The sequence below is a fragment of the Gastrolobium bilobum genome, unplaced genomic scaffold, assembly GCF_033153095.1.
Source record: "Gastrolobium bilobum isolate Gb01-03AN ecotype WA unplaced genomic scaffold, APGP_CSIRO_Gbil_v1 utg229421, whole genome shotgun sequence".
NCBI lineage: Eukaryota > Viridiplantae > Streptophyta > Magnoliopsida > Fabales > Fabaceae > Gastrolobium > Gastrolobium bilobum.
In genome coordinates this window covers 2,056-11,566 of record NW_026896869.1, presented here as the reverse complement: position 1 = coordinate 11,566, position 9,511 = coordinate 2,056, and the positions used below count along the sequence as shown (strand labels likewise).

General features: G+C 37.4%; 1 long non-coding RNA gene across 1 annotated transcript; it reads right to left on the bottom strand.

The window, feature by feature from the left end:
- Positions 1–3,703: 3,703 nt before the first annotated feature.
- On the bottom strand, positions 3,704–4,479 carry LOC133302531 (uncharacterized). Its single transcript, XR_009750360.1, has 3 exons — positions 4,402–4,479; positions 4,238–4,302; positions 3,704–3,806 (listed from the first exon to the last, which is right to left on the bottom strand). It is a non-coding gene; the product is annotated as an uncharacterized LOC133302531 (long non-coding RNA).
- Positions 4,480–9,511: the final 5,032 nt, after the last annotated feature.

Below are 9,511 nucleotides of genomic sequence, written 5' to 3'. Positions count from 1 at the left end.
AAAAATTATTGCCTTTAATGGATTTAATATCTCTCATATTATAGAAGATAAAATTATTTCCTATACATATAAAAATGTATTACCCATATTTTCTCTTTTTTTTTACATAACCTCATATATTTTTAGGGTTTTATTAATCTTAGGTTAAAAGAGATAAGTTATCTCATGTCATAGAGATAAATTTGTGGGTTCCATCATCTGAAAAAAAAGAAGGTACAGTTATTGAAGAGTGTGTAAGAGAAAAAATTATCACATATAATATAAGAGTAATTTTTCCTATATTTTTTTTGTAAATAAAGAGAGGCTAAGCCCCGTATGTAGAATCCTACAATGATAAACATCACACCCTTTATTAAAACATGATTTTAAACCACTCAGCACATGCTTTGCACATGAGCGTAACGTGTGATAACTTGTTTGACTAATTGCCTGTTCGGATCATGTATACGCCTAAGACACAGTTTCCCACAAACTTTCTCCTAAATTTTATTCCATGCCGTTGAGTTGAAAAAGTGGATTAAAGTATCGGTTTTATAATTCTTATTTAACACGAGAATTATAATTTTTTTACCCATCCTTCGATTTTCGTGTTGACATGGGTTTTACATATAATTTTTTTAACACATGGGTCTCACATGTTTTTTATCTCTTCAACATGAGATTTCAATTCTCCTTCAACATGAGAATTATAAAACCCTTAAAGTATACGGGCAAACTCCAAAGTTCTGTATTTGTCCTATTCCCCAAATTCAGAGATATACAAAATAATCAAAAAATTAAATTAAATTGTGAACCAAACTAAACTGTACTTAAAATAATCAATTTTAAGAATCAGTTCATGAATCAAATCGGTTTTTAAAAGACCAATTCAAGAACCGAACCATTTTCGAACCGAACTAAATTGATTTTTATTACTTTATTTCTTTAATTTTTTTCTTTTCAGAATAGAGTTGACCCGAACCGGTTCGGTTTCCAACCGAACCAAATCATTTTCGAACCGAACCGAATCAGTTTTGAACCGAATCAAATCAGTTTTAAACTTAACCAAACCGTTTTTGAATCGAATCATTTAAACCAATTCAATTCGCTTTTCAAAAATTTCAGTTTAATTCAACCCATGCACATCCCTACCCAAATCACACTTTGTGAGGAGCATTTTTTTAGCCCTAACCAACAAAACTCGTATATTAAGTAGGTTAATGAGCCAGGGCTTTAGCAAAATACATGACATTGAGAAATAAAATAAAAAGTATAAATAAAATTCTAAATAGAAAATAATAATTTGTATTGTATGTATGAATTAGTATAATTCCGTATCATTGTAAAGAACTTTGAGATACACCACTCAAGAGCTAGCTCAAATGGTGGGAGTGCTCAAGGCCTTATAAAGGCCACATTAGTTGCACATACAACTAATGTGGGACTATATATCTCAACACGCCCCCTCACACGAGAGCCCATTGGCCTAGAAGCGTGGATATTGCACAGGCACAATTTTTGGTTTACCTTTTTGTGCTTTTTTATTTTAATTCCACTTTAAAGTGGGGCGGTGATGATCGAATTTGTGACCTTATAGTCACTCAAGCTCTGATACCATGTAAAGAACCTTGGGATACACCACCCCAAGAGCTAGCTCAAATGGTAGGAGTGCCCAAGGCCTTATAAAGGCCACATTAGTTGCACATACAACTAATGTGGGACTATATATCTCAACAATCATCGATACGAATTGTATGATTCAAAGTTCTTAATTTTTTTTTCTTTTATTTCTTCAATTATCACAAAATCAAATGAAAAGTTAGTTTACATTTTTAAATGTAAGGAATTAAATAAAAGCTAATGAAGGCATCCCATTCAATTATTAAATTGCCTTATTTCCATTCTTCTAAAGCGAGGACTTCACTTATGGTTTTTTATGCATTCTATTCGGTTATTCCAATGCTATATCTTCACTTTGTAAAACAGAATCATCACACAATCATTGGCTTACTCTTTAATCTTTATGCATCTTATTTGATTGTATCATTGTTATGTTTTTGTTTTTCTAAAACAGGATTCTTGTAGTCACTTTACATGACTCAATTATGACTTATGACATAATTTTGTTTTATGAGACTTGAGATTAAATTATTTTGTTAATTCCTAGTTACTAGTTTAAAATTAATTTATTAACTATTATGCATAATTCATATTGTCACAACCCAAATTTCAGATCCATGATTGGCGCACACATTAAACTCAACTTTACAACCGTTTAGTCTGACAAGTCTAATTTTTGCCAAAATACACTTAAATTTATCAAATTTACAACTAATCTGCTTGTGAAAAAAATGGAGCAACTCTACAATATAAACCTATACATCGTCTACACAATTTAAAATATAAACATTGCCCACATGATGTATCGAGCTTGTAACACCCCGTTCTAGAACCGGTTTGTTAGCATCGCATTATGATATTAAGCGCAGTTACAATCACATGGGTTCAATTAAAATCCAGATAAATTTTTCATTTTAAAACATACCGAACTTATAATACCCAATTTCGTGATCATAACCATATTACCTTGCGGAAACAGATAAATTAAGCTTAACATCATGTTCATTTTCCATTTTTAAACCATTAATTTACTTCTTGTTTAGTTCAACACTTCTACTATATTGTAGGTTTCTTCATTAGCTACTCGTGGCTTCAAACCGTGCTCAAATCGAAGCACTGTAGCCCAAGTTAGGACAATTTGAAGCAACACAAGAGAGTGTTGGTCACAGGCCCAGCGCGCTTCAGCGCGCTACCGGGCGCTCAAGCGCGCGCTATCGAGCGCTAAAGCCTCCATCTGGGCGCTTAAGCGCACGGAGGCAGTAAGCATCAGGCATTCCAGTGTGGATGGGCGCTTAAGCGCGCAACAGGGCGCTCAGGCGCGCTATCCTGGGCGCTCAAGCTCCCACAGGGATGTTTTAGCGCGCAGAGACAGAAGCATCTCCTCCTTCAGTGGCGAAGGGCGCTTAAGCGCGGACCAGGGCGCTCAAGCGCGCAACCCTGGGCGCTTAAGCCCCACCCTGGGCGCTAAAACACGAGGGGGCAGTAAGCCACCCAACTTTCTGCAGCAAAGGGCGCTTAAGCGCACGCCAGGGCGCTCCAGCGCGCAATCCTGGGCGCTTAAGCCCCCACTTGGGCGCTCCAGCGCGAGGAGGCAGAATGCATTGGCACTCGCAGGGGCAGCAGGGCGCTTGGGCGCGCTCTTGGGCGCTTAAGCGCGCTGCCAGGGAATTCCAATTCCCTCATTTCTCAAGTCCAAGCCTAGGGGAAAATGCATCCCCATTACAAACCCCAATTGTCCATGCCCCACAACTAAATCCTAGCACTCATCCAACCTCTCCTCATGAGATTTAGCTAGAATTTGGGCAGCATGACCTTTGTTTTCTCATCGTTTACCAGTTTAAACGAAGAGGGTACCTAATTGATTTTCAGCCCAACCAATTCAACAACTCAATACATAACAAGCATGCATATTTTGATTTTCAAGTAGGCATCATTTACATTACATATCCTTTACAAATCATAGAACTTAGCTTACAAAACACTATGATCATTCCCTTGGCTCCCATCAACAAAAGGTGTAACCAAAGGCATGAGCATAGGCTAAGTTCATCCAATGAATCAAGATATACAAATGATCATGGGCTTTCAAAAATAAAATCCTATGCATGTCAACTACAAAAGGCATGCATAAACTCAAAGAAGTGCCATATTTCATGCATAATCCAGATATGGCCACTTGCCACCAGAGGCTCCTGCAGCATCCTTACCTGAAAGGGGGTCCCCACAACACGGGGTGAGATATACGAATATATCCAGTAAACCAGGGGTCCTTGGAGCATCTCTCCACCCCACAGTTCCATACCAGTGTAATAGCAATAACAATAATAATGCAGTAAATACATATCTATGCAAAGTGCCATACATCTCCAGGAGAAATCCCTCGAGCTCTCAAGCTGTCCTAAGGAAACTCAGATGCAAATAGTCCTACTGGCCAGCTAACTACCATGTATGATTTACGCATCGTCATGCAACATACCCACATAGGGAAACACCATCCTATGCCACACCAAATGCATACACATACGTATAACTAAGCATTACACTATTTTATTGCATTTATATACACAATCACAACCTCTACCCTTTCAGGGCTTGGTAGAACAGTCAAGGGAATTACACCCAAGGTCCGAAGGCTTACCTCAATGCTTCAGTCGACCTTTGTTCTTCACCAATGTCAACAATACTCTACTCCAAAACCAACACCTACACATGGTGTAATGCAATCAACACATTGCATCCAAGAGTATTTCACAATCAACCATCAATTACTCAATTCAAAACACAACACAAGTATGAGCTTACCAATTCCAATGAGCTATTCAAGCTCCATAGCTTGCTCCAATGGTTGATCACTCACGGTTGGTCCAAATGTCTCAATCCTAGACATCACAAGGATCCAATCAATCATTCCACTCACTAATTGTTCAACATGCTAGAATACTAACCAATCCAAGCATGAATTTTCCAATATTATGAACAATTATCAAATGACTATCTAGGCTCATTTCCACCGATTAAATGTCGTTCCTAGCATTTTTCACAACATGCTCTAAACTCCATTCTTCCTAGAACATAGCTAATTCAACTACATTTCATAAAAATCCCAATTTACTATTCATAAACCCTAACTCATGCAAATTTCAAGGAATCATGAGGTTCAAGGGTTAGAATCTTACCACCAATGGTCACACAACCAAAGATTGATGGCTCCTCAAGCTTCAATGGAGGTAGAAACTCTCAAAACCCCAAATTTCTCCAAAGGGCCGAATTTTTGAGAGCCAATATCCCACCACACAAAGCTCCACACTTAAAACTAAGCTTGGATTATGAAAGAGGGCGAGATTCTAAGCGATTTAGGCTTTTGAATCATCCAAAACCATCAAGATTTGATCTCTCTCTCTCTTCCTCCCTTCCTTCCTCTTCTTTCTCCTTCTTCTTCTCTTTCTCTTTGTTTTCTGGCGACGGGACTTGGGGGAAATGGGGGTCATTTGGTAGCTTAAGTCACTTAACATAGGTTAAGTGGCTTTAAGCGGGTATGGGTTCGTCTATCTATTCAACTTCAATAATTACCAAACTTTACCCAAAAGTCTGGAATATTATTCTAGGAATGTTACTATTTTTATTTTTATATTTTGGGTACTTTTGCCAGTACCCATTTATACCCCTTAATTTTCACTGAGTACACTTTTAACTCCAAAGTGACTCAGATTCATTTAATTAAGCCTTATGTTGAATTTCACTCAGTAAAACATGCTTAATTAATTAATTACACTTGATTTACTAATTAATTAAGTTGGGCTATTATAGAGCTCACTGCTAATAATCAAACAGACTCCCACAATCAATTTGAAGAAGTGGAATCATAGGTTAACTCTGTAATTAAACCTGTAAAAATATATAATTAAAATTGAGATGAGATGTGTTGCCTTGATAAGGTTTACGCAAATGGCGCACAAGTATATGCGACAAGTAATATAAGGAGTATTTTAAGACTCGATTATCGTTCCAACAACAAATGAACTCACTGAAAATTAATTAAAGAGAATTTTTTAGAATGATTTTTATTAAGTTTTAGAACATAAGTTAGAACTCTGATTTAAATAAAATAAACATTAACACGAATTGATTAAAAATAGTATGTAAAAACAAGTTGGATTTCAATTTCCCTTTTCTCATTTGTTGTTAAATTGCCTTAAAGATGTGAGTGGTTGCATTTTCAACACTTCCAACTTAATAGAAATATCAAATTAGCCATTGTTTCTCAACAATATTTTTTTTCTATTACTAACAGTTGACACATTTTTGTGCATCCACTAATACAAGACCTTAGAACACCATTTCCTTAAGTTACATGGGAGGTAACTTCATATGTCTAAAGCCATACCAATTGAGAGATTTCTCAATCAACTTTTCATGTGCTTAATGTGAGGTTTAGTGTGGATTATTTTTTAATAAATCCACACCACTATGATTTGCCTATGTGTGGCTACCACATGTCAACTTTAGAATGTAAACACAACATTAACCAAGCTGAAAATAAACATTTAAGCTTTAAAATAGCAACCAACAACAAATAAGTTATGGGTATTCTCTCAACCAACTCTTAAGGGGGCGTTTGGTAGAGGAGAAATTTTTTTTATCCGAAAATCTCAATTTTAGAAATATGACGAAAACATTCAGTTTACGATAATATCCGAAAATTAAAAATTTAGAAAAATTCAGTTTACTGCGAATCCTAACATTCACTTTGTACCAAATGCCCCGTAAAAATTTAGCTCACATGAGCATATAACAACAGTAACAGAAACTTAAAATTACAAAATAACAAAACAATAATAATTTCTGTTCTGTATGAACATTAGTATGGTTATGGTATGGTTCTAATCCCCCCTCTGTTAGGCACCTATCTTTGATATTTATATCTCTTGCCTTAGGTAGTTATTCCAATCGTGGGTTGCTATCTTTGCTATCATGGAAACGTGGGAGGGCTCACATTGGGTTATACTGCGCATGCTTCTTAACTGCTTGTCCGGGCAAAGATACTTCCGAGTTCTCGTGATGGATGTCCACACGCATAGCTAGTCGGATGTATGAACCCAGAACATTAAGCCCCCAAGCTCGAAGTCTAATGGCTAATTGGACTTCGAGTTTAACTAATATCTTATCTCTTATGATTTCTTTTATTCTATTATATATCTATTTCTTCATTAAATGCTTCTGACCCCTTCGCCTTCTGATAGCCATCTGTCATCTACTCATTTCCTTGGTCTTCGAAACGACTTGAGGTCTGACACACCTCACCTGCCCTCCATCATTATTTTCTTTGAAATATGAACCCACAGTTGCTTTTTCTTTTCCTTTTATTACTGCCTGATTTTACCATTTCTCTACTTTACTTTTTTCATTACTTACCTATCAAATTTGGCTGTATCTTCATCTTCTTCTTCTTTCTCTCTTCACACATATTTCTAGTTTTTTCCTTATCCTGTACCTGTTGCCATTTTCGTGTAGATTTTGCTGATACGCTGCTACCCTTGGTCCTTTCTTTCCTTCTGGTTGCTGTTATTCTCTTATTTGTGCGAGTAAGTTCCTTCATCTTGCTTCTTAGTGTATTTTCTTGTTTCTTGCTTAACTTTGTAACCAGTATTGTGAATCTCGTGACTTGTATCTTTAAATTTTACCTTAGCAAATTTGCTTGTTCTTTTACACAAAAGACCTTCATCATCTTTCTCTCCTCATCTTCTTTAATTTTCTTCTCACCGGCTATATAAGTTCTGGACGAATTAGGAATCCACTTTTAACCATCATTTTCTTCCATTGAAATTTGAACTTGCAATATATCTTATAAACTAAATTTACTTGGGACCTGTCCGTCCAGGCTATGCCGCTGAGGAATCGTCCCTACCGTTCGCTCCCACTTTCCCGCTTCGCACTTCCTTCTACTGTGGAAGGTCTAAAATGGGTTGATGAAGAAGCTTTAGGGCTTCGCTCTTCATATGAAAAGAATCTGAGTAATCTTCACACTGCTTTACAATCAATCCCTTTATTCCGTGACTCCATTATTACTTCCTTATGAGTAGATGTACCCGGAGAAGAGGAACGTATCTGTTCACCTTCCGGGCAAGGTGAAAATTCTTTCTTTTTTGCATATAAATGCTTGTTTTCCGAGCTCAAAGTGTCCTTACCTTTCACCGAGTTTCAAATGGACGTCTTAAACCATCTTGAAATCGCCCCCTCTCAACTTCATCCAAATAGCTGGTGTTTTTTACACACTTTTGAGATAATTTGGAAATCTTTTGGGTTCACATATTCTTTTCGGATCTTCTTCTGTCTATTCGCCGTGTTCCGAAATGCTATCGACAAAGGAAGTACTCGTCACAGTTGGGTTTCCTTAAAAGCTCGCCCTGGATTTCGCTGGTGTACTATATACGAAGACAATTGGAAGAACTTCAAAGAAGATTATTTCAAGATTCGTATACCTGAAGTTCTTCCGGCTACACCATCTGCCTGTTCTTCTTCTTCTCAATCTGCCACTCCTTCTGCTTTCTTTCTAGATCAGGACGGAGCTCCTCGATTCCCTCTCAGTTGGAACCAACATCACTATAGTACTCCTGCTAAAGCACTTTTAACTAACTCAAAGAATTTGAGTACTGACTAACTTGAAACTTTCAATTGGTTTCAAAAGATGACTTCCGAGTTAGCAAAAAAAAATATTTCTATCACTCCTGGGTCTATTTTATCAAATAAAGATTCTCCTCCTTGGCCTCTGATGACAAAGAAGGTTCTCCTACCCCTTCTTCCCTTCCTGCTACTTCTACCACGGGTTCCATTCCTAATGAGACTGTGATATTGGATCAGGACTCGCCTGTTGATTCTGGAGAAGTCTTACCCCGAAAGCGAGTTCAGATTACTGAACCCAGGTCTAAATCATCCTCGGAAAAGTCTTTAACCCCTCCGTCGTCTGTTATTGCCAGCCCTTTCTCGGATCCTCCATTCATGAAGAAATTACAACCTTGCTTCACTCCCGGACTCCGTGAAAAATGGGACAAGTTTTCTTTGGACCAATTAATTGTCAAGTTTACGGAGATCTGAGATAATTCTCTCAGTGAAGCCCATTACTATGAAATGGCACTGTTAGCATTGGTCGAACGTCTACAAATGTTAACGGAACTTAAGGAGTTACAACTCTTTAGAAATAATTTTAAAACTGAACACGCTCGCCTGACTCAAAGGGCTGAAGCCGCTGAGTTTGTCGCCCAGGGATTTCAACTTAAGCTTAAAGAGTCTGAAAAACTGGCTAAGAAAGTCGAGGATGAGCTTACTACTCTAAAACAAGAAAATGCCCAGCTGACCGAAGGTCATAAAGTTTTGAAGAAAGCATTTGAAGATTCAGACTTCCGGGTAGCCGAGTTGGAACTAGAAGTAGACACTTTGAAGAAGCAAGTCACCTCACTACAACAAGCTGCCGAGGACATGGACTCTAAATATGTTGCTTTTGGTCACCAAATTCGCGGCTGGACTGTCGATCAAGTTAAGTTCTTCCACCCGGATGCTGCTATCTCCAACTTGGATAAAATCAACACATTTAACTTTGTTGATAACGGCTGACTATGCACCCATAATGAAAAATGATCTATAACCGTGCTCACCACCAGTCCTTCTGAGTACATGGGAGTTACATCAACTTCTGGCCAGACGAACTCTGAGGAAATTCCTAAAGACGCTTGAAGGAGTGGGATGCCACTTTTATTTTGTACTTTTGTTAGTTTTATGCTTAAATTACTTTTGGTGTTGTAATGACTTTGTCTGATGAATCTTTTAATATCTGTGATTTTAATGCTTCTATGATTGCTTAACTATTTTGTTCTTCTGCTTTGATCTGACTAAATAGCTTTCCGTTGTATCAAAAGCA